Consider the following 23,425-nt stretch of genomic DNA (forward strand, 5'->3'; position numbering starts at 1 on the left):
GAGTGCTGGTACCAGTGTGTTTTCGCGGACAGTTTCGTCGTTGCCAGCTAATGCTGCATTAGCAAAAATAAAAAGCAAGGTCTCACCGAGATTTGAACTCGGTTCCCTAGTTTCAGAGTCCAGAGTGCTAGCTGTTACACCATGAGACCGCGCTTTCCAACACCGGGAATGAAACCCGGGCCTTCTTGGTGAAAGCCAGATATCCTAGCCACTAGACAATGCAAGATGGCGCCAAGGGAATGAGCGCAGGCACCGGTGTCTGTTCGCGGAGAGTTTCGTCATTGCCAGTTTTGCTGCATTAGCAAAAATGAAAAGCAAGGTCTCACCGAGATAGAACTCAGATCACTAGATTCAAAGTCCAGAGTGCTAACCATTACACCATGAGACCGCACTTTCCGACGCCGAGAATCAAACCCGGGCCTTCTTTGTGAAAGCCAGATATCCTAGCCACTAGACCACGCCGGAGATAAAGGCAAGAGAACGAGCGCTTGTACCGTTGTCTAATCGTGGACAGTTTCGTCGTTGCCAGCTTTCGCTGCATTAGCAAAAATAAAAAGCAAGGTCTCACCGAGATTTGGACTCAGATCGCTGGATGCAGAGTGCAGAGTGCTAACCGTTACACCTTGAGACCGCCTTTTCCGACGCCGGGAATCGAACCCGAGCCTTCTGGGTGAAAGCCAGATATACTAGCCACTAGACCACGCCGGAGATGGCTCGAGGGAGCGAGCATCGGTACCGCTGTCTATTCGTGGACAGCGTCATCGTTGCCAGCTTTTGCTGCATCAGGAAAAATAAAAAGCAGGGTCTCACTGAGATTTGAACCCGAATCGCTGTATTTAGACTTCAGAGTGCTAACCGTTAATCCATGAGACCGCACTTTCCGACGCCGAAAATCGAACCCGGGCTTCCTGGGTGACAGCCAGATATCCTAGCCACTAGACCATGCCGGAGATGGCGACAAGAAAACGAGCGCTGGTACCGATGTCTATTCGCGGACAGCGTCGTCGTGTCCAGCTTTTGCTGCATTAGCAAAAATAAAAAGCAAGGTCTCACCGAGATTTGAACTCGGATCGCTGGATTCAAAGTCCAGAGTGCTAACCATTACACCATGAGACCGCACTTTCCGACACCGGGAATCGAACCCGGGCCTTCTGGGTGAAATCCAGATATCCTAGCCACTAGACCACGCCGGAGATGGCGACAAGAGAACAAGCGCTAGTACTGGTGTCTATTCGCGCACAGTTTCCCCGTTGCCAGCTTTTGTTGCATTAGCAAAAATAAAAAGCAAGGTCTCACCGAGATTTGAACTCGGTTCCCTGGATTCAGAGTCCAGAGTGCTAGCTGTTACACCATGAGACCGCACTTTGCAATACCGGGAATGAAACCCGGGCCTTCTCGGTGAAAGCCAGATATCCTAGCCACTAGACAATGCAAGATGGCGCCAAGGGAATGAGCGCTAGTACCGGTGTCTGTAAGCGGACAGTTTCGTCGTTGCCAGCTTTGCTGCATTAGCAAAAATAAAAAGCAAGGCCTCACCGAGATTTGAACTCAGATCGCTGGATTCAGAGTCCAGAGTACTAACCATTACACCATGAGACCGCACATTCCGATGCCGGGAATCAAACCCGGGTGTTCTTGGTGAAAGCCAGATATCCTAGCCACTAGACTACGCTGAAGATGGCGACAAGAGAACGAGCGCTAGTACCGGTGTCTATTCGCGCACAGTTTCGCCGTTGCGAGCTTTTGTTGCATTAGCACTCGGTTCCCTGGATTCAGAGTCCAGAGTGCTAGCTGTTACACCATGAGACCGCACTTTCCAACACCGGGAATGAAACCCGGGCCTTCTTGGTGAAAGCCAGATATCCTAGCAACTAGACAATGCAAGATGGCGCCAAGGGAATGAGCGCTAGTACCGGCGTCGGTTCCCGGACAGTTTCGCTGTTGCCAGCTTTTGTTGCATTAACAAAAATAAAAAGCAAGGTCTCACCGACATTTGAACTCGGATCGCTGGATTCAAAGTCCAGAGTGCTAACCATTACACAATGAGACCGCACTTTCCGACGCCGGGAATCGAATCCGGGCCTTCTGGGTGAAAGCCAGATATCCTAGCCACTAGACCACGCCAGAGATCGCGGCTTGGGAATGAGTGCCGGTACCGGTGTGTTTTCGCGGACAGTTTCGTCTTTGGCACCTTTTGCTGCATTAGGAAAAAAAAAGCAAGGTCTCACCGAGATTTGAAGTCGGATCGCTGGCTTCAGAGTCCAGAGCGCAAACCTTTACACCATGAGACCGCACTTTTCAACACCGGGAATGAAACCCGGGCCTTCTTGGTGAAAGCCAGATATCCTAGCCACTAGACCATGCCAGAGATGGCGCCAAGGGAATGATAGCTAGCACCGGTGTCTGTTCGCGGACAGTTTCGTCGTTGCCAGCTTTTGCTGCATTAGAAAAATAAAAAGCAAGGTCTCACCGAGATTTGAGCTCGGTTCGCTGGATTCAAAGTCCAGAGTCCAGATTACACCATGAGACCGAACTTTTCGACGCCGAGAATCGAACCCGGGCCTTCTTTGTGAAATCCAAGTATCGTAGCCACTAGACCATGCCGGAAATAGCTCAAGGCAGCGAGAATCTGTACCGCGGTCTATTCGTTGACAGTTTAGTCGTTGCCAGCTTTTGCTGCATTAGCAAAAATAAAAAGCAAGTTCTCACCGAGATTTGAACTCGCATCGCTAGATTCAGAGTCCAGAGTGCTAACCGTTACACCATGAGACCGCACTTTCTGACGCTGGGTATTGAACCCGGGCCTTCTGGGTGAAAGCCAGATATCCTAGCCACTAGACCACGCCAGAGATCGCGACATGGGAATGAGTGCTGGTACCAGTGTGTTTTCGCGGTCAGTTTCGTCGTTGCCAGCTAATGCTGCATTAGGAAAAATAAAAAGCAAGGTCTCACCGAGATTTGAACTCGGGTCGCTGGATTCAGAGTCCAGAGTGCTAACCGTTACACCATGATACCTCACTTTCCAACACAGGGAATGAAACCCGGGCCTTCTTGGTGAAAGCCAGATATCCTAGCCACTAGACAATGCAAGATGGCGCCCAGGGAATGAGCGCTAGTACCGGTGTCTGTTCGCGGACAGTTTTGTCGTTGCCAGCTTTGCTGCATTAGCAAAAATAAAAAGCAAGGTCTCACCGAGATTTGAACACAGATCACTGGATGCAGAGTGCAGAGTTCTAACCATTAAACCCATAGACCACACTTTGCGACGCCGGGGATCGAACCCGGGCTTCCTGGGTGACAGCCAAATATCCTAGCCACTACACCATGCCGGAGATGGCGACAAGAAAACGAGCGCTGGTACCGATGTCTATTCGCGGACAGCGTCGTCGTTGCCAACTTTTGCTGCATTCGCAAAAATAAAAAAGCAAGGTCTCACCAAGATTTGAACTCGAATCGCAGGATTTAGAGTCCAGAATGCTAACCATGAGACCGCACATTCCGACGCCAGGAATCGAAACCGGGCCTTCTTGGTGATAGCCAGATATCCTAGCCACTAGACCACGCCGAAGATGGCACAAAGCAGCGAGCATCGGTACCAGGGTCAATTCGTTGACAGTTTCGTCGTTGCCAGCTTTGCTGCATTAGAAAAAAATAAAAAGCAAGGTCTCACCGAGATTTGAACTCAGGTCGCTGAATTCAAAGTCCAGAGTGCTAACCATTACACCATGAGACCGCACTTTCCGACGCCGAGAATCGAACCCGGGCCTTCTTTGTGACAGCCAGATATCCTAGCCACTAGACCACGCCGGAGATGGCTCAAGGCAGCGAGCATCGGTACCGCGGTCTATTCGTTGACAGTTTCGTCGTTGCCAGCTTTTGCTGCATTAGCAAAAATAAAAAAGCAAGGTCTCACCGAGATTTGAACTCGTATCGCTGGATTCAGAGTCCAGAGTGCTAACCATTAATCCATGAGACCGCACTTTCCGACGCCGAAAATCAAACCCAGGCTGCCTGGGCGACAGCCAGATATCCTAGCCACTAGACCATGCCGGAGATGGCGAGAAGAAAACGAGCGCTGGTACCGATGTCTATTCGCGGACAGCGTCGTCGTTGCCAGCTTTTGCTGCATTAGCAAAAATAAAAAAGCAAGGTCTCACCGAGATTTGAACTCGGATCGCTGGATTCAGAGTCCAGAGTGCTAACCATTACACCATAAGACCGCACATTCTGACACCGGGAATCGAACCCGGGCCTTCTTGGTGAAAGCCATATATTCTAGCCACTAGACCACGCCGAAAATGGCTCAAAGCAGCGAGCATCGGTACCGCGGTCTATTCGTTGACAGTTTCGTCGTTGCCAGCTTTTGCTGCATTAGCAAAGATAAAAAAGCAAGATCTCACCGAGAATTAAACTTGGATCGCTGGATTCAGAGTCCAGAGTGCTAATCGTTACACCATGAGACCGCCTTTTCCGACGCCGGGAATCGAACCCGGGCCTTCTGGGTGAAAGCCAGATATCCTAGCCAGTAGACCACGCCGGAGATGGCTCGAGGGAGCGAGCATCGGTACCGCGGTCTATTCGTGGACAGCGTCGTCGTTGCCAGCGTTTGCTGCATTAGGAAAAATAAAAAGCAAGGTCTCACCAAGATTTGAACCCGAATCGCTGTATTTAGATTCCAGAGTCTAACCGTTAATCCATGAGACCGCACTTCACGACGCGGGGAACCAAACCCGGGCCTTCTGGGTGAAAGCCAGAAATTCTAACCACTAGACCACGCCGGAGATGGCGACAAGAGAACGAGCGCTAGTACCGGTGTCTATCCGCGCAAAGTTTCGCCGTTGCCAGCTTTTGTTGTATTAGCAAAAATAAAAAGAGAGGTCTCACCGAGATTTGAACTCGGTTCCCTGGTTTCAGAGTCCAGAGTGCTAGCAGTTACACCATGAGACCGCACTTTCCAACACCGGGAATGAAACCCGGGCCTTCTTGGTGAAAGGCAGATATCCTAGTCACTAGACAATGCAAGATGGCGCCAAGGGAATGAGCGCAGGCACCGGTGTCTGTTCGCGGACAGTTTCGTCATTGCCAGTTTTGCTGCATTAGCAAAAATAAAAAGCAAGGTCTCACAGAGATTTGAACTCAGATCGCTGGATTCAAAGTCCAGAGTGCTAACCGTTACACCATAAGGCCGCACTTTCCGACGCCGAGAATCGAACCCGGGCCTTCTTTGTGAAAGCCAGATATCCTAGCCACTAGAACACGCCGGAGATGGCTCAAGGCAGTGAGCATCGGTACCGCGGTCTATCCGTTGACAGTTTCGTCGTTGCCAGCTTTTGCTGCATTAGCGAAAATAAAAAGCAACGTCTCACCAAGATTTGAACTCATATCGCTGGATTCAGAGTCTAGAGTGCTAACCGTTACACCATGAGACCGGACTTTCCTACGCCGGGAATTGAACCCGGGCCTTCTGGGTGAAAGCCAGAAATCCTAGCCACTAGACCACGCCCGAGATGACGGCAACAGAACTAGCGCTGGTACCGGTGTCTATTCGTGGACAGTTACGTCGTTGCCAGCTTTCGCTGCATTAGCAAAAATAAAAATCAAGGTCTCGCCGAGATTTGAACTCAGATCGCTGGATGCAGAGTGCAGAGTGCTAACCATTACACTAATAGAACAAACTTTCCGACGCCGGGGATTGAATCCAGGATTTCTTGGTGAAAGCCAGATATCCTATCCACTAGACCACGCCGGAGATGGCTCGAGGGAGCGAGCATCGGTACCGCGGTCTATTCTTATACAGCGTCGTCGTTGCCAGCTTTTGCTGCATTAGGAAAAATAAAAAGCAAGGTCTCACCGAGATTTGAACCCGAATCGCTGTATTTAGACTCCAGAGTGCTAACCGTTAATCCTTGAGACCGCACTTTACGACGCCGAAAATTGAACCCGGGCCTCCTGGGTGACAGCCAGATATCCTAGCCAATAGACCATGCCGGAGATGGCGACAAGAAAACGAGCGCTGGTACCGATGTCTATTTGCCGACAGCGTCGTCGTATCCAGCCTTGGCTGCATTAGCAAAAATAAAAAGCAAGGTCTCACCGAGATTTGAACTCGGTTCCCTGGATTCAGAGTCCAGTGTGCTTGCTGTTACACCATGAGACCGCACTTTCAGACACCGGGAGTGAAACCCGGGTCTTCTTGGTGAAAGCCAGATATCCTAGCCACTAGACCACGCCAGAGATCGCGACAAGGGAATGAGTTCTGGTACCGGTATGTTTTCGCGGACAGTTTCGTCGTTGCCAGCTAATGCTGCATGAGGAAAAATAAAAAGAGAGGTCTCACCGAGATTTGAACTGGGATCGCTGGATTCAGTGTCCAGAGTGCTAACCGTTACACTATGATACCGCACTTTCCAACACAGGGAATGAAACCCGGGCCTTCTTGGTGAAAGCCAGATATCCTAGCCACTAGACCATGCCAGAGATGGCGCCAAGGGAATGAGCGCTAGTACCGGTGTCTGTTCGCGGACAGTTTCGTCGTTGCCAGCTTTTGCTGCATTAGCAAAAATAAAAAGCAAGGCCTCACCGAGATTTGAACTCGGTTCCCTGGATTCAGAGTCCAGAGTGCTAGCTGTTACACCATTAGACCGCACTTTCCAACACCGAGAATGAAACCCGGGCCTTCTTGGTGAAAGCCAGATATCCTAGCCACTAGACAATGCAAGATGGCGCCAAGGGAATGAGCGATAGTACCGGTGTCTGTTCGCGGACAGTTTCGTGGTTGCCGGCTTTGCTGCATTAGCAAAAATAAAAAAGCAAGGCCTCACCAAGATTTGAACTGGGATCGCTGGATTCAGAGTCCAGAGTACTAACCACTACACCATGAGACCGCACATTCCGACGCCGGGAATCAAACCTAGGTCTTCTTGGTGAAAGCCAGATATCTTAGCCACTAGACTACGCTGAAGATGGCGACAAGAGAACGAGCGCTAGTACCGTTGTCTATTCGCGTACAGTTTCGCCGTTGCGAGCTTTTGTTGCATTAGCACTCGGTTCCCTGGATTCAGAGTCCAGAGTGCTAGCTGTTACACCATGAGACCGCACTTTCCAACACCGGGAATGAAACCCGGGCCTTCTTGGTGAAAGCCAGATATCCTTGCAACTAGACAATGCAAGATGGCGCCAAGGGAATGAGCGCAAGTACCGGCGTCGGTTCCCGGACAGTTTCGCTGTTGCCAGCTTTTGTTGCATTAACAAAAATAAAAAGCAAGGTCTCACCGAGATTTGAACTCGGATCGCTGGATTCAAAGTCCAGAGTGCTAACCATTACACCATGAGACCGCACAATCTGACGCCGGAAATCGAACCCGGGCCTTCTGGGTGAAAGCCAGATAACCTAGCCACTATACCACGCCAGAGATCGCGGCATGGGAATGAGTGCCGGTACCGGTGTGTTTTCGCGGACAGTTTCGTCTTTGGCACCTTTTGCTGCATTAGGAAAAATAAAAAGCAAGGTCTCACCGAGATTTGAACTCGGATCGCTGGCTTCAGAGTCCAGAGCGCAAACCTTTACACCATGAGACCGCACTTTTCAACACCGGGAATAAAACCCGGGCCTTCTTGGTGAAAGCCAGATATCCTAGCCACTAGACCATGCCAGAGATGGCGCCAAGGGAATGATAGCTAGCACCGGTGTCTGTTCGCGGACAGTTTCGTCGTTACCAGCTTTTGCTGCATTAGAAAAATAAAAAGCAAGGTCTCACCGAGATTTGAACTCGGATCACTGGATTCAAAGTCCAGAGTGCTAACCATTACACCATGAGACCGCACTTTCCGACGCCGGGAATCGAACCCGGGCCTTCTGGGTGAAAGCCAGATATCCTAGCCACTAGACCACGCCGGAGATGGAGACAAGATAACAAGCGCTAGTACTGGTGCCTATTCGCGCACAGTTTCCCCGTTGCCAGCTTTTGTTGCATTAGCAAAAATAAAAAGCAAGGTCTCACCGAGATTTGAACTCGGTTCCCTGGATTCAGGGTCCAGAGTGCTAGCTGTTACACCATGAGACCGCACTTTGCAACACCGGGAATGAAACCCGGGCCTTCTTGGTGAAAGCCAGATATCCTAGCCACTAGACAATGCAAGATGGCGCCAAGGGAATGAGCGCTAGTACCGGTGTCTGTTCGCGGAGAGTTTCGTCGTTGCCAGCTTTGCTGCTTCAGCAAAAATAAAAAGCAAGGTCTCACCGAGATTTGAACTCAGATCGCTGGATTCAAAGTCCAGAGTTCTAACCATTACACCATGAGACCGCACTTTTCGACGCCGAGAATCGAACCCGGGCCTTCTGGGTGAAAGCCAGATATCCTAGCCACTAGACCACGCCAGAGATCGCGACATGGGAATGAGTGCTGGTAACAGTGTGTTTTCGCGGACAGATTCGTCGTTGCCAGCTAATGCTGCATTAGGAAAAATAAAAAGCAAGGTCTCACCGAGATTTGAACTCGGGTCGCTGAATTCAGAGTCCAGAGTGCTAATCGTTACACCATGATACCGCACTTTCCAACACAGGGAATGAAACCCGGGCCTTCGTGGTGAAAGCCAGATATCCTAGCCACTAGACCATGCCAGAGATGGCACCAAGGGAATGAGCGCTAGTACCGGTGTCTGTTCGCGGACAGTTTCGTCGTTGCTAGCTTTTGCTGCACTAGCAAAAATAAAAAGCAAGGTCTCACCGAGATTTGAACTCAGATCGCTGGATTCAAAGTTAAGAGTGCTAATCATTACACCATGAGACCGCACTTTCTGACGCCGAGAATCGAACCCGGGCCTTCTTAGTGAAAACCAGATATCCTAGCCACTAGAACACGCTGGAGATGGCTCAAGGCAGCGAGTATCGGTACCGCGGTCTATTCATTGAGAGTTTCGTCGTTGCCCGCTTTTGCTGCATTAGCATAAATAAAAAGCAAGGTCTCACCAAGATTTGAACTCAGATCGCTGGATGCAGAGTGCAGAGTGCTAACCATTACACCTATAGACCACACTTTGCGACGCCGGGGATTGAACCGGGGCTTTTTTGGTGAAAGCTAGATATCCTACCCACCAGACCACGCCGGAGATGGCTCGAGGGAGCGAGCATCGGTACCGCGGTCTATTCTTGGACAGCGTCGTCGTTGCCAGCTTTTGCTGCATTAGGAAAAATAAAAAGCAAGGTCTCACCGAGATTTGAACCCGAATCGCTGTATTTAGACTCCAGAGTGCTAACCGTTAATCCATGAGACCGCACTTTACGACGCCGAAAATTGAACCCGGGCCTCCTGGGTGACAGCCAGATATCCTAGCCACTAGACCATGCCGGAGATGGCGACAAGAAAACGAGCGCTGGTACCGATGTCTATTCGCGGACAGCGTCGTAGTTGCCAGCCTTGGCTGCGTTAGCAAAAATAAAAAGCAAGGTCTCACCGAGATTTGAACTCGGTTCCCTGGATTCAGAGTCCAGAGTGCTTGCTGTTACACCATGAGACCGCACTTTCCAACACCGGGAATGAAACCCGGGCCTTCTTGGTGAAAGCCAGATATCCTAGCCACTTGACCACGCCAGAGATCGCGAGAAGGAAATGAGTGCTGGTACCGGTGTGTTTTCGCGGACAGTTTCGTCGTTGCCAGCTTATGCTGCATGAGGAAAAATAAAAAGAGAGGTCTCACCGAGATTTGAACTCGGATCGCTGGATTCAAAGTCCAGAGTGCTAACCATTACACCATGAGACCGCACTTTCCGACGCCGGGAATCGAACCCGGGCCTTCTGGGTGAAATCCAGATATCCTAGCCACTAGACCACGCCGGAGATGGCGACAAGAGAACAAGCGCTAGTACTGGTGTCTTTTCGCGCACAGTTTCCCCGTTGCCAGCTTTTGTTGCATTAGCAAAATTAAAAAGCAAGGTCTCACCGAGATTTGAACTCGGTTCCCTGGATTCAGAGTCCAGAGTGCTAGGTGTTACACCATGAGACCGCACTTTGCAACACCGGGAATGAAACCCGGGCCTTCTTGGTGAAAGCCAGATATCCTAGCCACTAGACAATGCAAGATGGCGCCAAGGGAATGAGCGCTAGTACCGGTGTCTGTTCGCGGACAGTTTCGTGGTTGCCGGCTTTGCTGCATTAGCAAAAATAAAAAAGCAAGGCCTCACCAAGATTTGAACTGGGATCGCTGGATTCAGAGTCCAGAGTACTAACCACTACACCATGAGACCGCACATTCCGACGCCGGGAATCAAACCTAGGTCTTCTTGGTGAAAGCCAGATATCTTAGCCACTAGACTACGCTGAAGATGGCGACAAGAGAACGAGCGCTAGTACCGTTGTCTATTCGCGTACAGTTTCGCCGTTGCGAGCTTTTGTTGCATTAGCACTCGGTTCCCTGGATTCAGAGTCCAGAGTGCTAGCTGTTACACCATGAGACCGCACTTTCCAACACCGGGAATGAAACCCGGGCCTTCTTGGTGAAAGCCAGATATCCTTGCAACTAGACAATGCAAGATGGCGCCAAGGGAATGAGCGCAAGTACCGGCGTCGGTTCCCGGACAGTTTCGCTGTTGCCAGCTTTTGTTGCATTAACAAAAATAAAAAGCAAGGTCTCACCGAGATTTGAACTCGGATCGCTGGATTCAAAGTCCAGAGTGCTAACCATTACACCATGAGACCGCACAATCTGACGCCGGAAATCGAACCCGGGCCTTCTGGGTGAAAGCCAGATAACCTAGCCACTATACCACGCCAGAGATCGCGGCATGGGAATGAGTGCCGGTACCGGTGTGTTTTCGCGGACAGTTTCGTCTTTGGCACCTTTTGCTGCATTAGGAAAAATAAAAAGCAAGGTCTCACCGAGATTTGAACTCGGATCGCTGGCTTCAGAGTCCAGAGCGCAAACCTTTACACCATGAGACCGCACTTTTCAACACCGGGAATAAAACCCGGGCCTTCTTGGTGAAAGCCAGATATCCTAGCCACTAGACCATGCCAGAGATGGCGCCAAGGGAATGATAGCTAGCACCGGTGTCTGTTCGCGGACAGTTTCGTCGTTACCAGCTTTTGCTGCATTAGAAAAATAAAAAGCAAGGTCTCACCGAGATTTGAACTCGGATCACTGGATTCAAAGTCCAGAGTGCTAACCATTACACCATGAGACCGCACTTTCCGACGCCGGGAATCGAACCCGGGCCTTCTGGGTGAAAGCCAGATATCCTAGCCACTAGACCACGCCGGAGATGGAGACAAGATAACAAGCGCTAGTACTGGTGCCTATTCGCGCACAGTTTCCCCGTTGCCAGCTTTTGTTGCATTAGCAAAAATAAAAAGCAAGGTCTCACCGAGATTTGAACTCGGTTCCCTGGATTCAGGGTCCAGAGTGCTAGCTGTTACACCATGAGACCGCACTTTGCAACACCGGGAATGAAACCCGGGCCTTCTTGGTGAAAGCCAGATATCCTAGCCACTAGACAATGCAAGATGGCGCCAAGGGAATGAGCGCTAGTACCGGTGTCTGTTCGCGGAGAGTTTCGTCGTTGCCAGCTTTGCTGCTTCAGCAAAAATAAAAAGCAAGGTCTCACCGAGATTTGAACTCAGATCGCTGGATTCAAAGTCCAGAGTTCTAACCATTACACCATGAGACCGCACTTTTCGACGCCGAGAATCGAACCCGGGCCTTCTGGGTGAAAGCCAGATATCCTAGCCACTAGACCACGCCAGAGATCGCGACATGGGAATGAGTGCTGGTAACAGTGTGTTTTCGCGGACAGATTCGTCGTTGCCAGCTAATGCTGCATTAGGAAAAATAAAAAGCAAGGTCTCACCGAGATTTGAACTCGGGTCGCTGAATTCAGAGTCCAGAGTGCTAATCGTTACACCATGATACCGCACTTTCCAACACAGGGAATGAAACCCGGGCCTTCGTGGTGAAAGCCAGATATCCTAGCCACTAGACCATGCCAGAGATGGCACCAAGGGAATGAGCGCTAGTACCGGTGTCTGTTCGCGGACAGTTTCGTCGTTGCTAGCTTTTGCTGCACTAGCAAAAATAAAAAGCAAGGTCTCACCGAGATTTGAACTCAGATCGCTGGATTCAAAGTTAAGAGTGCTAATCATTACACCATGAGACCGCACTTTCTGACGCCGAGAATCGAACCCGGGCCTTCTTAGTGAAAACCAGATATCCTAGCCACTAGAACACGCTGGAGATGGCTCAAGGCAGCGAGTATCGGTACCGCGGTCTATTCATTGAGAGTTTCGTCGTTGCCCGCTTTTGCTGCATTAGCATAAATAAAAAGCAAGGTCTCACCAAGATTTGAACTCAGATCGCTGGATGCAGAGTGCAGAGTGCTAACCATTACACCTATAGACCACACTTTGCGACGCCGGGGATTGAACCGGGGCTTTTTTGGTGAAAGCTAGATATCCTACCCACCAGACCACGCCGGAGATGGCTCGAGGGAGCGAGCATCGGTACCGCGGTCTATTCTTGGACAGCGTCGTCGTTGCCAGCTTTTGCTGCATTAGGAAAAATAAAAAGCAAGGTCTCACCGAGATTTGAACCCGAATCGCTGTATTTAGACTCCAGAGTGCTAACCGTTAATCCATGAGACCGCACTTTACGACGCCGAAAATTGAACCCGGGCCTCCTGGGTGACAGCCAGATATCCTAGCCACTAGACCATGCCGGAGATGGCGACAAGAAAACGAGCGCTGGTACCGATGTCTATTCGCGGACAGCGTCGTAGTTGCCAGCCTTGGCTGCGTTAGCAAAAATAAAAAGCAAGGTCTCACCGAGATTTGAACTCGGTTCCCTGGATTCAGAGTCCAGAGTGCTTGCTGTTACACCATGAGACCGCACTTTCCAACACCGGGAATGAAACCCGGGCCTTCTTGGTGAAAGCCAGATATCCTAGCCACTTGACCACGCCAGAGATCGCGAGAAGGAAATGAGTGCTGGTACCGGTGTGTTTTCGCGGACAGTTTCGTCGTTGCCAGCTTATGCTGCATGAGGAAAAATAAAAAGAGAGGTCTCACCGAGATTTGAACTCGGATCGCTGGATTCAAAGTCCAGAGTGCTAACCATTACACCATGAGACCGCACTTTCCGACGCCGGGAATCGAACCCGGGCCTTCTGGGTGAAATCCAGATATCCTAGCCACTAGACCACGCCGGAGATGGCGACAAGAGAACAAGCGCTAGTACTGGTGTCTTTTCGCGCACAGTTTCCCCGTTGCCAGCTTTTGTTGCATTAGCAAAATTAAAAAGCAAGGTCTCACCGAGATTTGAACTCGGTTCCCTGGATTCAGAGTCCAGAGTGCTAGGTGTTACACCATGAGACCGCACTTTGCAACACCGGGAATGAAACCCGGGCCTTCTTGGTGAAAGCCAGATATCCTAGCCACTAGACAATGCAAGATGGCGCCAAGGGAATGAGCGCTAGTACCGGTGTCTGTTCGCGGACAGTTTCGTCGTTGCCAGCTTTGCTGCATTAGCAAAAATTAAAAGCAAGGCCTCACCGAGATTTGAACTCGTATCGCTGGATTCAGAGTCCAGAGTGCTAACCGTTACACCATGAGACCGCACTTTCTGACGCTGGGTATTGAACCCGGGCCTTCTGGGTGAAAGCCAGATATCCTAGCCACTAGACCACGCCAGAGATCGCGACATGGGAATGAGAGTGTGTTTTCGCGGACAGTTTCGTCGTTGCCAGCTAATGCTGCATTAGAAAAAATAAAAAGCAAGGTCTCACGGAGATTTGAACTCGGGTCGCTGGATTCAGAGTCCAGAGTGCTAACCGTTACACCATGATACCGCACTTTCCAACACAGGAAATGAAACCTGGGCCTTCTTGGTGAAAGCCAGATATCCTAGCCACTAGACAATGCAAGATGGCGCCAAGGGAATGAGCGCTAGTACCGGTGTCTGTTCGCGGACAGTTTCGTCGTTGCCAGCTTTGCTGCATTAGCAAAAATAAAAAGCAAGGTCTCACCGAAATTTGAACTCAGATCGCTGGATGCAGAGTGCAGAGTGCTAACCAATAAACCCATAGACCACACTTTCCGACGCCGGGGATCGAACCCGAGCCTTCTGGGTGAAAGCCAGATATACTAGCCACTAGACCACGCCGGAGATGGCTCGAGGGAGCGAGCATCGGTACCGCTGTCTATTCGTGGACAGCGTCATCGTTGCCAGCTTTTGCTGCATTAGGAAAAATAAAAAGCAGGGTCTCACTGAGATTTGCACCCGAATCGCTGAAATCAGAGTCCAGAGTGCCAATCGTTTCACCATGAGACCGCACTTTCTGACGCCGGGAATCGAACCGGGCCTTCTGGGTGAAAGCCTGATATCCTAGCCACTAGACCACGCCGAAGATGGCGACAAGAAAACGAGCGCTGGTACCGATGCCTATTCGCGGACAGTGTCGTCGTTGCCAACTTTTGCTGCATTCGCAAAAATAAAAAAAGCAAGGTCTCACCAAGATTTGAACTCGAATCGCAGGATTCAGAGTCCAGAATGCTAACCATTACACCATGAGACCGCACATTCCGACGCCAGGAATCGAACCCGGGCCTTATTGGTGATAGCCAGATATCCTAGCCACTAGACCACGCCGAAGATGGCACAAGGCAGCGAGCATCGGTACCGCGGTTTATTCGTTGACAGTTTCGTCATTGCCAGCTTTGCTGCATTAGAAAAAAATAAAAAGCAAGGTCTCACCGAGATTTGAACTCAGGTCGCTGGATTCAAAGTCTAGAATGCTAACCATTACACCATGAGACCGCACTTTCCGACGCCGAGAATCGAACCCGGGCCTTCTTTGTGAAAGCCAGATATCCTAGCCACTAGACCACGCCGGAGATGGCTCAAGGCAGCGAGCATCGGTACCGCGGTCTATTCGTTGACAGTTTCGTCGTTGCCAGCTTTTGCTGCATTAGCAAAAATAAAAAAGCAAGGTCTCACCGAGATTTGAACTCGGATCGCTGGATTCAGAGTCCAGAGTGCTAACCGTTACACCATGAGACCGCCTTTTCCGACGCCGGGAATCGAACCCGGGCATTCTGGGTGAAAGCCAGATATCCTAGCCAGTAGACCACGCCGGAGATGGCTCGAGGGAGCGAGCATCGGTACCGTGGTCTATTCGTGGACAGCGTCGTCGTTGCCAGCTTTTGCTGCATTAGGAAAAATAAAGAGCAAGGTCTCACCGAGATTTGAACCCGAATCGCTGTATTTAGACTCCAGAGTCTAACCGTTATTCCATGAGACCGCACTTTCCGACGCGGGGAACCAAACCCGCGCCTTCTGAAGGAAACCCAGAAATTCTAACCACTAGACCACGCCGGAGATGGCGACAAGAGAACGAGCGCTAGTACCGGTGTCTATCCGCGCAAAGTTTCGCCGTTGCCAGCTTTTGTTGCATTAGCAAAAATAAAAAGCAAGGTCTCACCGAGATTTGAACTCGGTTCCCTGGTTTCAGAGTCCAGAGTGCTAGCTGTTACACCATGAGACCGCACTTTCCAACACCGGGAATGAAACCCGGGCCTTCTTGGTGAAAGCCAGATATCCTAGCCACTAGACAATGCAAGATGGCGCCAAGGGAATGAGCGCAGGCACCGGTGTCTGTTCGCGGACAGTTTCGTCTTTGCCAGTTTTGCTGCATTAGCAAAAATGAAAAGCAAGGTCTCACCGAGATTGAACTCAGATCACTAGATTCAAAGTCCAGAGTGCTAACCATTACACCATGATACCACACTTTCCGACGCCGAGAATCAAACCCGGGCCTTCTGGGTGTAAGCCAGATATACTAGCCACTAGACCACGCCAGAGATGGCTCGAGGGAGCGAGCATCGCTACCGCGGTCTATTCGTTGACAGTTTCGTCGTTGCCAGCTTTTGCTGCATTAGCAAAAACAAAAAGCAAGGTCTCACCAAGATTTGAACTCGTATCGCTGGATTCAGAGTCCAGAGTGCTAACCGATACACCATTAGACTGGACTTTCCGACACCGGGAATTGAACCCGGGTCTTCTGGGTGAAAGCCAGAAATCCTAGCCACTAGACCACGCCGGAGATGGCTCGAGGGAGTGAGCATCGGTACCGCTGTCTATTCGTGGATAGCGTCATCGTTGCCAGCTTTTGCTGAATTAGGAAAAATAAAAAGCAGGGTCTCACTGAGATTAGAACCCGAATCGCTGTATTTAGACTTCAGAGTGCTAACCGTTAATCCATGAGACCGCACTTTCCGACGCCGAAAATCGAACCCGGGCTTCCTGGGTGACAGCCAGATATCCTAGCCACTAGACCATGCCGGAGATGGCGAGAAGAAAACGAGCGCTGTTACCGATGTCTATTCGCGGACAGCGTCGTCGTTGCCAACTTTTGCTGCATTCGCAAAAATAAAAAAGCAAGGTCTCACCAAGATTTGAACTCGAATCGCAGAATTCAGAGTCGAGAATGCTAACCAGTACACCATGAGACCGCACATTCCGACGCCAGGAATCGAACCCGGGCCTTCTTGGCGATAGCCAGATATCCTAGCCACTAGACCACGCCGAAGATGGCACAAGGCAGCGAGCATCAGTACCGCGCTCTATTCGTTGACAGTTTCGTCGTTGCCAGCTTTGCTGCATTAGAAAAAATAAAAAGCAAGGTCTCACCGAGATTTGAACTCAGATCGCTGGATTCCAAATCCAGAGTGCTAACCATTACACCATGAGACAGCACTTTCCGACTTTGAGAATCGAAACCGGGCCTTCTTTGTGAAAGCCAGATATCCTAGTCACTAGACCACGCCGGAAATGACGGCCACAGAACAAGCGCTGGTACCAATGTCCATTCGCGGACAGCGTCGTCGTTGCCAACTTTTGCTGCATTAGCAAAAATAAAAAAGCAAGGTCTCACCGAGAACTGAACTCGGATCGCTGTATTCAGACTCCAGAGTGTTAACCATTAATCCATGAAACCGCACTTTCCGACGCCGAAAATCAAACCCATGCTTCCTGGGTGAAAGCCAGATATCCTAGCCACTAGACCACGCCGGAGATGGCTGGAGGGAGCGAGCATCGGTACCGCGGTCTATTCTCTGACAGTTTCGTTGTTTCCAGCTTTTGCTGCATTAGCAAAAATAAAAAGCAAGGTCTCACCGAGATTTGAACTTGGATCGCTGGATTCAGAGTCCAGAGTGCTAACTGTTACACCACGAGACCGCACTTTCCGACGCCGGGAATCGAACCCGGGCCTTCTGGGTGAAAGCCAGATATCCTAGCCACTAGACCACGCCGGAGATGAAGGCAAGAGAACGAGCATTGGTACCGCGGTCTATTCGCTGACACTTTCGTCGTTGCCAGCTTTCGCTGCCTTAGCAAAAATAAAAAAACAAGGACTCACCAAAATTTGAACTCGGATCGCTGGATTATGAGTCCAGAGTGCTAACCGTTACACCATGAAACCGCACTTTCCGACGCCGGGAATTGAACCCGGGCCTTCTTTGTGAAAGCCAGATATCCTAGCCACTAGACCGCGCCGGAGATGAAGGCAAGAGAACGAGCGCTGGACTGGTGTCTAATCGTGGACAGTTTCGTCGTTGCCAGCTTTTGCTGCATTAGGAAAAATAAAAAGCAAGGTATCACCGAGATTTGAACCCGAATCGCTGTATTAAGACTCCAGAGTGCTAACCGTTACACCATGAGACCGAACTTTCCGACGCCGGGAAATGAACCTGGGCCTTCCGGGTGAAAGCCAAATATCCTAGCCACTAGACCACGCCGGAGATGGCGACAAGAGAACGAGCGCTAGTACTGGAGTCCATTCGCTGACAGTTTCGTCGTTGCCAGCTTTTGCTGCATTAGCAAAAATAAAAAGCAAGGTCTCACCAACATTTGAACTCGGATCGCTGGATTCACAGTCCACAGTGCTAACCATTACACCATGAGACCGCACAATCCGACGCCGGGAATCGAACCCGGGTCTTCTTGGTGAAAGCCAGATATCCTAGCCACTAGACCACGCCGAAGACGGCACAAGGCAGCGAGCATCGGTGCCGCGGTCTATTCGTTGACAGTTTCGTCGTTGCCAGCTTTTGCTGCATTAGCAAAGATAAAAAAGCAAGATCTCACCGAGAATTAAACTCGGATCACTGGATTCAGAGTCCAGAGTGCTAACCGTTACACCATGAGACCGCCATTTCCGACGCCGGGAATCGAACCCGGGCCTTCTGGGTGAAAGCCAGATATCCTAGCCACTAGACCACACCGGAGATGACGACAAGAGAACGAGCGCTGGTACCGGTATCTATTCGAGGACAGTTTCGTCATTGCCAGCTTTTGCTGCATTAGCAAAAATAAAAAGATGTCTCACCGAGATTTGAACTCGTATCGCTGTATTTAAACTCCAGAGTGCTAACCGTTACACCATGACCACACTTTCCGACGTCGGGAATCGAACCCGGGCCTTCTGGGTGAAAGCCAAATATCCTAGCCACTAGACCACGCCGGAGATGGCGACAAGAGAACGAGCGCTAGTACTGGAGTCAGTTCGCGGAAAGTTTCGTCGTTGCCAGCTTTTGCTGCATTAGCAAAAATAAAAAGCAAGGTCCCACCGAGATTTGAACTCAGATCGCTGGATTCAAAGTCCAGAGTGCTAACCATTACACCATGAGACCGCACTTTCCGACGCCGAGAATCGAACCCGGGCCTTCTTTGTGAAAGCCAGATATCCTAGTCACTAGACCATGCCAGAGACGGCAGAAGGCAGCGAGCATCGGTACCGCGGTCTATTCGCTGACAGTTTCGTCGTGTCCAGCTTTCGCTGCATTAGCAAAAATAAAAAGCAAGGTCTCACCGAGATTTGAACTCGGATCGCTGGATTCAGAGTCCAGAGTGCTAACCGTTACACCATGAGACCGCACTTTGCGACGCCGGAAATCGAACCCGGGCCTTCTGGGTGAAAGCCAGATATCCTAGCCACTAGACCACGCCGGTGATGAAGGCAAGAGAACGAGCGCTGGTACCAGTGTCTAATCGTGGACAGTTTCGTCATTGCCAGCTTTCGCTGCATTAGCAAAAATAAAAAGCAAGGTCTCACCGAGAATTGGACTTGTTTCCCCAGTATCAAAGTCCAGAGTGCTAGCTATTTCCCCATGAGACCGCACTTTCCAACACCGGGAATGAATCCCGGGCCTTCTGGGTGAAAGCCAAATATCCTAGCCACTAGACCATGCCGGAGATGGCGACAAGAGAACGAGCGCTAGTACTGGAGTCCGTTTCCGGACAGTTTCGTCGTTGCCAGCTATGCTCCATTAGCAAAAATAAAAAGCAAGGTCTCACCGAGATTTGAACTCAGATCGCTGGATGCAGAGTGCAGAGTGCTAACCATTACAAAAATAGACCACACTTTCTGACGCCGGGAATCGAACCCGGGCCTTCTGGGTGAAAGCCACATATGCTACCCACTAGACAACGACAGAGATGGCTCGAGGGAGCGAGCATCGGTACCGCGGTCTTTTCGTTGACAGTTTCATCGTTGCCAGCTTTTGCTGCATTCGCAAAAGTAAAAAGCAAGGTCTCACCGAGATTTGAACTCAGATCGCTGGATTCAGAGTCCAGAGTGCTAACCATTACACCATGAGACCGCACAATCCGACGCCGGGAATTGAACCCTGGTCTTCTTGGTGAAAGCCAGAAATCCTAGCCACTACACCACGCCAAAGACGGCACAAGGCAGCGAGCATCGGTACCGCGGTCTATTTGTTGACAGTTTCGTCGTTGCCAGCTTTTGCTGCATTAGCAAAGATAAAAAAAGCAAGATCTCATCGAGAATTAAACTCGGATCGCTGGATTCAGAGTCCAGAGTGCTAACCGTTACACCATGAGACCGCAATTTCCGACGCCGGGAATCGAACCCGGGCCTTCTGGGTGAAAGCCAGATATCCTAGCCACTAGACCACGCCGGAGATGACGATAAGAGAACGAGCGCTGGTACCGGTGTCTATTCGTGGACAGTTTCGTCGTTGCCAGCTTTTGCTGCATTAGCAAAAATAAAAAGAGGTCTCACCGAGATTTGAACTCGGATCGCTGTATTTAAACTCCAGAGTGCTAACCGTTACACCATGACCGCACTTTCCGACGCCGGGATTTGAACCCGGGCCTTCTGGGTGAAAGCCAAATATTCTAGCCACTAGACCACGCCGGATATGGTGACAAGAGAACGAGCGCTAGTACTGGAGTCCGTTTCCGGACAGTTTCGTCGTTGCCAGCCATGCTCCATTAGCAAAAATAAAAAGCCAGGTCTCACCGAGATTTGAACTCGGATCGCTGGATTCAAAGTCCAGAGTGCTAACCATTACACCATGAGACCGCACTTTCCGACGCCGGGAATCGAACGCGGGCCTTCTGGGTGAAAGCCAGATATCCTAGCCACTAGACCACGCCAGAGATCGCGCATGAGAATGAGTGCCGGTACCAGTGTGTTTTCGCGGACAGTTTTGTCTTTGGCACCTTTTGCTGCATTAGGAAAAATAAAAAGCAAGGTCTCACCGAGATTTGAAGTCGGATCGCTGGCTTCAGAGTCCAGAGCGCAAACCTTTACACCATGAGACCGCACTTTTCAACACCGGGAATGAAACCCGGGCCTTCATGGTGAAAGCCAGATATCCTAGCCACTAGACCATGCCAGAGATGGCGCCAAGGGAATGATAGCTAGCACCGGTGTCTGTTCGCGGACAGTTTCGTCGTTGCCAGCTTTTGCTGCATTAGAAAAATAAAAAGCAAGGTCTTACCGAGATTTGAACTCGAATCGCTGGATTCAAAGTCCAGAGTGCTAACCATTACACCATGAGACCGCACTTTTCGACGCCGAGTATCGAACCCGGGCCTTCTTTGTGAAATCCAAGTATCGTAGCCACTAGACCATGCCGGAAATAGCTCAAGGCAGCGAGCATCGGTACCGCGGTCTAATCATTGACAGTTTAGTCGTTGCCAGCTTTTGCTGCATTAGCAAAAATAAAAAGCAGGGTCTCACTGAGATTTGAACCCGAATCGCTGTATTTAGACTTCAGAGTGCTAACCGTTAATCCATGAGACCGCACTTTCCGACGCCGAAAAGCGAACCCGGGCTTCCTGGGTGACAGCCAGGTATCCTAGCCACTAGATCATGCCAGAGATGGCGACAAGAAAACGAGCGCTGGTACCGATGTCTATTCGCGGACAGCGTCGTCGTTGCCAACTTTTGCTGCATTCGCAAAAATAAAAAAGCAAGGTCTCACCAAGATTTGAACTCGAATCGCAGGATTCAGAGTCCAGAATGCTAACCATTACACCATGAGACCGCACATTCCGACGCCAGGAATCGAACCCGGGCCTTCTTGGTGACAGCCAGATATCCTAGCCACTAGACCACACCGAAGATGGCACAAGGCAGCGAGCATCGGTACCGCGGTCTATTCGTTGACAGTTTCGTCGTTGCCAGCTTTGCTGCATTAGAAAAAAATAAAAAGCAAGGTCTCACCGAGATTTGAACTCAGGTCGCTAGATTCAAAGTCCAGAGTGCTAACCATTACACCATGAGACCGCACTTTCCGACGCCGAGAATCGAACCCGGGCCTTCTTTGTGAAAGCCAGATATCCTAGCCACTAGACCACGCCGGAGATGGCTCAAGGCAGCCAGCATCGGTACCGCGGTCTATTCGTTGACAGTTTCGTCGTTGCCAGCTTTTGCTGCATTAGCAAAAATAAAAAAGCAAGGTCTCACCGAGATTTGAACTCGTATCGCTGGATTCAGAGTCCAGAGTGCTAACCATTAATCCATAAGACCGCACTTTCCGACGCCGAAAATCGAACCCAGGCTTCCTGGGTGACAGCCAGATATCCTAGCCACTAGACCATGCCAGAGATGGCGAGAAGAAAACGAGCGCTGGTACCGATGTCTATTCGCGGACAGCGTCGTCATTGCCAGCTTTTGCTGCATTAGCAAAAATAAAAAAGCAAGGTCTGACCGAGATTTGAACTCGGATAGCTGGATTCAGAGTCCAGAGTGCTAACCATTACACCATAAGACCGCACATTCTGACGCCGGGAATCGAACCCGGGCCTTCTTGGTGAAAGCCATATATTCTAGCCACTAGACCACGCCGAAAATGACTCAAGGCAGCGAGCATCGGTACCGCGGTCTATTCGTTGAAAGTTTCGTCGTTGCCAGCTTTTGCTGCATTAGCAAAGATAAAAAAGCAAGATCTCACCGAGAATTAAACTCGGATCGCTGGATTCAGAGTCCAGAGTGCTAACCGTTACACCATGAGACCGCCTTTTCCAACGCCGGGAATCGAACCCGGGCATTCTGGGTGAAAGCCAGATATCCTAGCCACTAGACCACGCCGAAAATGACTCAAGGCAGCGAGCATCGGTACCGCGGTCTATTCGTTGACAGTTTCGTCGTTGCCAGCTTTTGCTGCATTAGCAAAGATAAAAAAGCAAGATCTCACCGAGAATTAAACTCGGATCGCTGGATTCAGAGTCCAGAGTGCTAACCGTTACACCATGAGACCGCCTTTTCCGACGCCGGGAATCGAACCCGGGCATTCTGGGTGAAAGCCAGATATCCTAGCCAGTAGACCACGCCGAAGATGGCACAAGGCAGCGAGCATCAGTACCGCGCTCTATTCGTTGACAGTTTCGTCGTGGCCAGCTTTGCTGCATTAGAAAAAATAAAAAGCAAGGTCTCACCGAGATTTGAACTCAGATCGCTGGATTCCAAATCCAGAGTGCTAACCATTACACCATGAGACAGCACTTTCCGACTTTGAGAATCGAAACCGGGCCTTCTTTGTGAAAGCCAGATATCCTAGTCACTAGACCACGCCGGAAATGACGGCCACAGAACAAGCGCTGGTACCAATGTCTATTCGCGGACAGCGTCGTCGTTGCCAACTTTTGCTGCATTAGCAAAAATAAAAAAGCAAGGTCTCACCGAGAACTGAACTCGGATCGCTGTATTTAGACTCCAGAGTGTTAACCATTAATCCATGAAACCGCACTTTCCGACGCCGAAAATCGAACCCATGCTTCCTGGGTGAAAGCCAGATATCCTAGCCACTAGACCACGCCGGAGATGGCTGGAGGGAGCGAGCATCGGTACCGCGGTCTATTCTCTGACAGTTTCGTTGTTTCCAGCTTTTGCTGCATTAGCAAAAATAAAAAGCAAGGTCTCACCGAGATTTGAACTTGGATCGCTGGATTCAGAGTCCAGAGTGCTAACTGTTACACCACGAGACCGCACTTTCCGACGCCGGGAATCGAACCCGGGCCTTCTGGGTGAAAGCCAGATATCCTAGCCACTAGACCACGCCGGAGATGAAGGCAAGAGAACGAGCATTGGTACCGCGGTCTATTCGCTGACACTTTCGTCGTTGCCAGC

At 50.5% G+C, this 23,425-nt stretch overlaps 58 non-coding genes across 58 annotated transcripts; all 58 read right to left on the bottom strand.

The window, feature by feature from the left end:
* Positions 1-636: 636 nt before the first annotated feature.
* Positions 637-708, bottom strand: TRNAE-UUC (transfer RNA glutamic acid (anticodon UUC)). Its single transcript has one exon. It is a non-coding gene; the product is annotated as a tRNA-Glu (tRNA).
* A 336-nt stretch (positions 709-1,044) lies between these two features.
* Positions 1,045-1,116, bottom strand: TRNAQ-UUG (transfer RNA glutamine (anticodon UUG)). Its single transcript has one exon. It is a non-coding gene; the product is annotated as a tRNA-Gln (tRNA).
* Positions 1,117-1,121: 5 nt separating this feature from the next.
* Positions 1,122-1,193, bottom strand: TRNAE-UUC (transfer RNA glutamic acid (anticodon UUC)). Its single transcript has one exon. It is a non-coding gene; the product is annotated as a tRNA-Glu (tRNA).
* A 334-nt stretch (positions 1,194-1,527) lies between these two features.
* On the bottom strand, positions 1,528-1,599 carry TRNAQ-CUG (transfer RNA glutamine (anticodon CUG)). The gene has a single exon. It is a non-coding gene; the product is annotated as a tRNA-Gln (tRNA).
* A 379-nt stretch (positions 1,600-1,978) lies between these two features.
* On the bottom strand, positions 1,979-2,050 carry TRNAQ-UUG (transfer RNA glutamine (anticodon UUG)). The gene has a single exon. It is a non-coding gene; the product is annotated as a tRNA-Gln (tRNA).
* Positions 2,051-2,055: 5 nt separating this feature from the next.
* TRNAE-UUC (transfer RNA glutamic acid (anticodon UUC)) lies at positions 2,056-2,127 on the bottom strand. Its single transcript has one exon. It is a non-coding gene; the product is annotated as a tRNA-Glu (tRNA).
* A 650-nt stretch (positions 2,128-2,777) lies between these two features.
* Positions 2,778-2,849, bottom strand: TRNAE-UUC (transfer RNA glutamic acid (anticodon UUC)). The gene has a single exon. It is a non-coding gene; the product is annotated as a tRNA-Glu (tRNA).
* Positions 2,850-2,943: 94 nt separating this feature from the next.
* Positions 2,944-3,015, bottom strand: TRNAQ-CUG (transfer RNA glutamine (anticodon CUG)). The gene has a single exon. It is a non-coding gene; the product is annotated as a tRNA-Gln (tRNA).
* Positions 3,016-3,661: 646 nt separating this feature from the next.
* On the bottom strand, positions 3,662-3,733 carry TRNAQ-UUG (transfer RNA glutamine (anticodon UUG)). The gene has a single exon. It is a non-coding gene; the product is annotated as a tRNA-Gln (tRNA).
* Positions 3,734-4,148: 415 nt separating this feature from the next.
* On the bottom strand, positions 4,149-4,220 carry TRNAQ-CUG (transfer RNA glutamine (anticodon CUG)). Its single transcript has one exon. It is a non-coding gene; the product is annotated as a tRNA-Gln (tRNA).
* Positions 4,221-4,468: 248 nt separating this feature from the next.
* TRNAE-UUC (transfer RNA glutamic acid (anticodon UUC)) lies at positions 4,469-4,540 on the bottom strand. Its single transcript has one exon. It is a non-coding gene; the product is annotated as a tRNA-Glu (tRNA).
* Positions 4,541-5,434: 894 nt separating this feature from the next.
* On the bottom strand, positions 5,435-5,506 carry TRNAE-UUC (transfer RNA glutamic acid (anticodon UUC)). The gene has a single exon. It is a non-coding gene; the product is annotated as a tRNA-Glu (tRNA).
* A 579-nt stretch (positions 5,507-6,085) lies between these two features.
* TRNAQ-CUG (transfer RNA glutamine (anticodon CUG)) lies at positions 6,086-6,157 on the bottom strand. The gene has a single exon. It is a non-coding gene; the product is annotated as a tRNA-Gln (tRNA).
* A 1,106-nt stretch (positions 6,158-7,263) lies between these two features.
* TRNAQ-UUG (transfer RNA glutamine (anticodon UUG)) lies at positions 7,264-7,335 on the bottom strand. The gene has a single exon. It is a non-coding gene; the product is annotated as a tRNA-Gln (tRNA).
* Positions 7,336-7,748: 413 nt separating this feature from the next.
* On the bottom strand, positions 7,749-7,820 carry TRNAQ-UUG (transfer RNA glutamine (anticodon UUG)). The gene has a single exon. It is a non-coding gene; the product is annotated as a tRNA-Gln (tRNA).
* A 5-nt stretch (positions 7,821-7,825) lies between these two features.
* Positions 7,826-7,897, bottom strand: TRNAE-UUC (transfer RNA glutamic acid (anticodon UUC)). Its single transcript has one exon. It is a non-coding gene; the product is annotated as a tRNA-Glu (tRNA).
* A 334-nt stretch (positions 7,898-8,231) lies between these two features.
* On the bottom strand, positions 8,232-8,303 carry TRNAQ-UUG (transfer RNA glutamine (anticodon UUG)). The gene has a single exon. It is a non-coding gene; the product is annotated as a tRNA-Gln (tRNA).
* Positions 8,304-8,308: 5 nt separating this feature from the next.
* Positions 8,309-8,380, bottom strand: TRNAE-UUC (transfer RNA glutamic acid (anticodon UUC)). Its single transcript has one exon. It is a non-coding gene; the product is annotated as a tRNA-Glu (tRNA).
* Positions 8,381-9,687: 1,307 nt separating this feature from the next.
* TRNAQ-UUG (transfer RNA glutamine (anticodon UUG)) lies at positions 9,688-9,759 on the bottom strand. The gene has a single exon. It is a non-coding gene; the product is annotated as a tRNA-Gln (tRNA).
* A 5-nt stretch (positions 9,760-9,764) lies between these two features.
* Positions 9,765-9,836, bottom strand: TRNAE-UUC (transfer RNA glutamic acid (anticodon UUC)). The gene has a single exon. It is a non-coding gene; the product is annotated as a tRNA-Glu (tRNA).
* Positions 9,837-10,622: 786 nt separating this feature from the next.
* Positions 10,623-10,694, bottom strand: TRNAQ-UUG (transfer RNA glutamine (anticodon UUG)). The gene has a single exon. It is a non-coding gene; the product is annotated as a tRNA-Gln (tRNA).
* A 413-nt stretch (positions 10,695-11,107) lies between these two features.
* Positions 11,108-11,179, bottom strand: TRNAQ-UUG (transfer RNA glutamine (anticodon UUG)). Its single transcript has one exon. It is a non-coding gene; the product is annotated as a tRNA-Gln (tRNA).
* A 5-nt stretch (positions 11,180-11,184) lies between these two features.
* Positions 11,185-11,256, bottom strand: TRNAE-UUC (transfer RNA glutamic acid (anticodon UUC)). Its single transcript has one exon. It is a non-coding gene; the product is annotated as a tRNA-Glu (tRNA).
* Positions 11,257-11,590: 334 nt separating this feature from the next.
* Positions 11,591-11,662, bottom strand: TRNAQ-UUG (transfer RNA glutamine (anticodon UUG)). Its single transcript has one exon. It is a non-coding gene; the product is annotated as a tRNA-Gln (tRNA).
* A 5-nt stretch (positions 11,663-11,667) lies between these two features.
* TRNAE-UUC (transfer RNA glutamic acid (anticodon UUC)) lies at positions 11,668-11,739 on the bottom strand. Its single transcript has one exon. It is a non-coding gene; the product is annotated as a tRNA-Glu (tRNA).
* A 1,307-nt stretch (positions 11,740-13,046) lies between these two features.
* On the bottom strand, positions 13,047-13,118 carry TRNAQ-UUG (transfer RNA glutamine (anticodon UUG)). Its single transcript has one exon. It is a non-coding gene; the product is annotated as a tRNA-Gln (tRNA).
* Positions 13,119-13,123: 5 nt separating this feature from the next.
* Positions 13,124-13,195, bottom strand: TRNAE-UUC (transfer RNA glutamic acid (anticodon UUC)). The gene has a single exon. It is a non-coding gene; the product is annotated as a tRNA-Glu (tRNA).
* Positions 13,196-13,529: 334 nt separating this feature from the next.
* Positions 13,530-13,601, bottom strand: TRNAQ-CUG (transfer RNA glutamine (anticodon CUG)). Its single transcript has one exon. It is a non-coding gene; the product is annotated as a tRNA-Gln (tRNA).
* A 5-nt stretch (positions 13,602-13,606) lies between these two features.
* TRNAE-UUC (transfer RNA glutamic acid (anticodon UUC)) lies at positions 13,607-13,678 on the bottom strand. The gene has a single exon. It is a non-coding gene; the product is annotated as a tRNA-Glu (tRNA).
* Positions 13,679-14,079: 401 nt separating this feature from the next.
* On the bottom strand, positions 14,080-14,151 carry TRNAE-UUC (transfer RNA glutamic acid (anticodon UUC)). Its single transcript has one exon. It is a non-coding gene; the product is annotated as a tRNA-Glu (tRNA).
* Positions 14,152-14,730: 579 nt separating this feature from the next.
* TRNAQ-UUG (transfer RNA glutamine (anticodon UUG)) lies at positions 14,731-14,802 on the bottom strand. The gene has a single exon. It is a non-coding gene; the product is annotated as a tRNA-Gln (tRNA).
* A 171-nt stretch (positions 14,803-14,973) lies between these two features.
* TRNAQ-CUG (transfer RNA glutamine (anticodon CUG)) lies at positions 14,974-15,045 on the bottom strand. The gene has a single exon. It is a non-coding gene; the product is annotated as a tRNA-Gln (tRNA).
* A 5-nt stretch (positions 15,046-15,050) lies between these two features.
* TRNAE-UUC (transfer RNA glutamic acid (anticodon UUC)) lies at positions 15,051-15,122 on the bottom strand. Its single transcript has one exon. It is a non-coding gene; the product is annotated as a tRNA-Glu (tRNA).
* Positions 15,123-16,015: 893 nt separating this feature from the next.
* TRNAE-UUC (transfer RNA glutamic acid (anticodon UUC)) lies at positions 16,016-16,087 on the bottom strand. The gene has a single exon. It is a non-coding gene; the product is annotated as a tRNA-Glu (tRNA).
* Positions 16,088-16,665: 578 nt separating this feature from the next.
* Positions 16,666-16,737, bottom strand: TRNAP-UGG (transfer RNA proline (anticodon UGG)). The gene has a single exon. It is a non-coding gene; the product is annotated as a tRNA-Pro (tRNA).
* A 491-nt stretch (positions 16,738-17,228) lies between these two features.
* TRNAE-UUC (transfer RNA glutamic acid (anticodon UUC)) lies at positions 17,229-17,300 on the bottom strand. Its single transcript has one exon. It is a non-coding gene; the product is annotated as a tRNA-Glu (tRNA).
* Positions 17,301-17,957: 657 nt separating this feature from the next.
* TRNAE-UUC (transfer RNA glutamic acid (anticodon UUC)) lies at positions 17,958-18,029 on the bottom strand. The gene has a single exon. It is a non-coding gene; the product is annotated as a tRNA-Glu (tRNA).
* Positions 18,030-18,123: 94 nt separating this feature from the next.
* Positions 18,124-18,195, bottom strand: TRNAQ-CUG (transfer RNA glutamine (anticodon CUG)). The gene has a single exon. It is a non-coding gene; the product is annotated as a tRNA-Gln (tRNA).
* A 5-nt stretch (positions 18,196-18,200) lies between these two features.
* On the bottom strand, positions 18,201-18,272 carry TRNAE-UUC (transfer RNA glutamic acid (anticodon UUC)). Its single transcript has one exon. It is a non-coding gene; the product is annotated as a tRNA-Glu (tRNA).
* Positions 18,273-18,439: 167 nt separating this feature from the next.
* Positions 18,440-18,511, bottom strand: TRNAE-UUC (transfer RNA glutamic acid (anticodon UUC)). Its single transcript has one exon. It is a non-coding gene; the product is annotated as a tRNA-Glu (tRNA).
* A 94-nt stretch (positions 18,512-18,605) lies between these two features.
* Positions 18,606-18,677, bottom strand: TRNAQ-UUG (transfer RNA glutamine (anticodon UUG)). The gene has a single exon. It is a non-coding gene; the product is annotated as a tRNA-Gln (tRNA).
* A 170-nt stretch (positions 18,678-18,847) lies between these two features.
* TRNAQ-CUG (transfer RNA glutamine (anticodon CUG)) lies at positions 18,848-18,919 on the bottom strand. The gene has a single exon. It is a non-coding gene; the product is annotated as a tRNA-Gln (tRNA).
* Position 18,920: 1 nt separating this feature from the next.
* TRNAE-UUC (transfer RNA glutamic acid (anticodon UUC)) lies at positions 18,921-18,996 on the bottom strand. The gene has a single exon. It is a non-coding gene; the product is annotated as a tRNA-Glu (tRNA).
* A 578-nt stretch (positions 18,997-19,574) lies between these two features.
* On the bottom strand, positions 19,575-19,646 carry TRNAQ-CUG (transfer RNA glutamine (anticodon CUG)). The gene has a single exon. It is a non-coding gene; the product is annotated as a tRNA-Gln (tRNA).
* A 172-nt stretch (positions 19,647-19,818) lies between these two features.
* TRNAQ-CUG (transfer RNA glutamine (anticodon CUG)) lies at positions 19,819-19,890 on the bottom strand. The gene has a single exon. It is a non-coding gene; the product is annotated as a tRNA-Gln (tRNA).
* Positions 19,891-19,895: 5 nt separating this feature from the next.
* Positions 19,896-19,967, bottom strand: TRNAE-UUC (transfer RNA glutamic acid (anticodon UUC)). The gene has a single exon. It is a non-coding gene; the product is annotated as a tRNA-Glu (tRNA).
* Positions 19,968-20,134: 167 nt separating this feature from the next.
* On the bottom strand, positions 20,135-20,206 carry TRNAE-UUC (transfer RNA glutamic acid (anticodon UUC)). Its single transcript has one exon. It is a non-coding gene; the product is annotated as a tRNA-Glu (tRNA).
* A 93-nt stretch (positions 20,207-20,299) lies between these two features.
* Positions 20,300-20,371, bottom strand: TRNAQ-UUG (transfer RNA glutamine (anticodon UUG)). Its single transcript has one exon. It is a non-coding gene; the product is annotated as a tRNA-Gln (tRNA).
* Positions 20,372-20,376: 5 nt separating this feature from the next.
* TRNAE-UUC (transfer RNA glutamic acid (anticodon UUC)) lies at positions 20,377-20,448 on the bottom strand. Its single transcript has one exon. It is a non-coding gene; the product is annotated as a tRNA-Glu (tRNA).
* Positions 20,449-20,783: 335 nt separating this feature from the next.
* TRNAQ-UUG (transfer RNA glutamine (anticodon UUG)) lies at positions 20,784-20,855 on the bottom strand. Its single transcript has one exon. It is a non-coding gene; the product is annotated as a tRNA-Gln (tRNA).
* Positions 20,856-21,511: 656 nt separating this feature from the next.
* TRNAQ-UUG (transfer RNA glutamine (anticodon UUG)) lies at positions 21,512-21,583 on the bottom strand. The gene has a single exon. It is a non-coding gene; the product is annotated as a tRNA-Gln (tRNA).
* A 415-nt stretch (positions 21,584-21,998) lies between these two features.
* TRNAQ-CUG (transfer RNA glutamine (anticodon CUG)) lies at positions 21,999-22,070 on the bottom strand. The gene has a single exon. It is a non-coding gene; the product is annotated as a tRNA-Gln (tRNA).
* Positions 22,071-22,241: 171 nt separating this feature from the next.
* TRNAQ-CUG (transfer RNA glutamine (anticodon CUG)) lies at positions 22,242-22,313 on the bottom strand. Its single transcript has one exon. It is a non-coding gene; the product is annotated as a tRNA-Gln (tRNA).
* Positions 22,314-22,318: 5 nt separating this feature from the next.
* On the bottom strand, positions 22,319-22,390 carry TRNAE-UUC (transfer RNA glutamic acid (anticodon UUC)). The gene has a single exon. It is a non-coding gene; the product is annotated as a tRNA-Glu (tRNA).
* Positions 22,391-22,484: 94 nt separating this feature from the next.
* TRNAQ-CUG (transfer RNA glutamine (anticodon CUG)) lies at positions 22,485-22,556 on the bottom strand. Its single transcript has one exon. It is a non-coding gene; the product is annotated as a tRNA-Gln (tRNA).
* A 5-nt stretch (positions 22,557-22,561) lies between these two features.
* Positions 22,562-22,633, bottom strand: TRNAE-UUC (transfer RNA glutamic acid (anticodon UUC)). The gene has a single exon. It is a non-coding gene; the product is annotated as a tRNA-Glu (tRNA).
* A 92-nt stretch (positions 22,634-22,725) lies between these two features.
* TRNAP-UGG (transfer RNA proline (anticodon UGG)) lies at positions 22,726-22,797 on the bottom strand. The gene has a single exon. It is a non-coding gene; the product is annotated as a tRNA-Pro (tRNA).
* Positions 22,798-23,288: 491 nt separating this feature from the next.
* Positions 23,289-23,360, bottom strand: TRNAE-UUC (transfer RNA glutamic acid (anticodon UUC)). The gene has a single exon. It is a non-coding gene; the product is annotated as a tRNA-Glu (tRNA).
* Between the last annotated feature and the right edge of the window lie 65 nt (positions 23,361-23,425).

Source organism: Rhipicephalus microplus, chromosome 3 (genome assembly GCF_043290135.1).
Source record: "Rhipicephalus microplus isolate Deutch F79 chromosome 3, USDA_Rmic, whole genome shotgun sequence".
Taxonomy (NCBI): domain Eukaryota; kingdom Metazoa; phylum Arthropoda; class Arachnida; order Ixodida; family Ixodidae; genus Rhipicephalus; species Rhipicephalus microplus.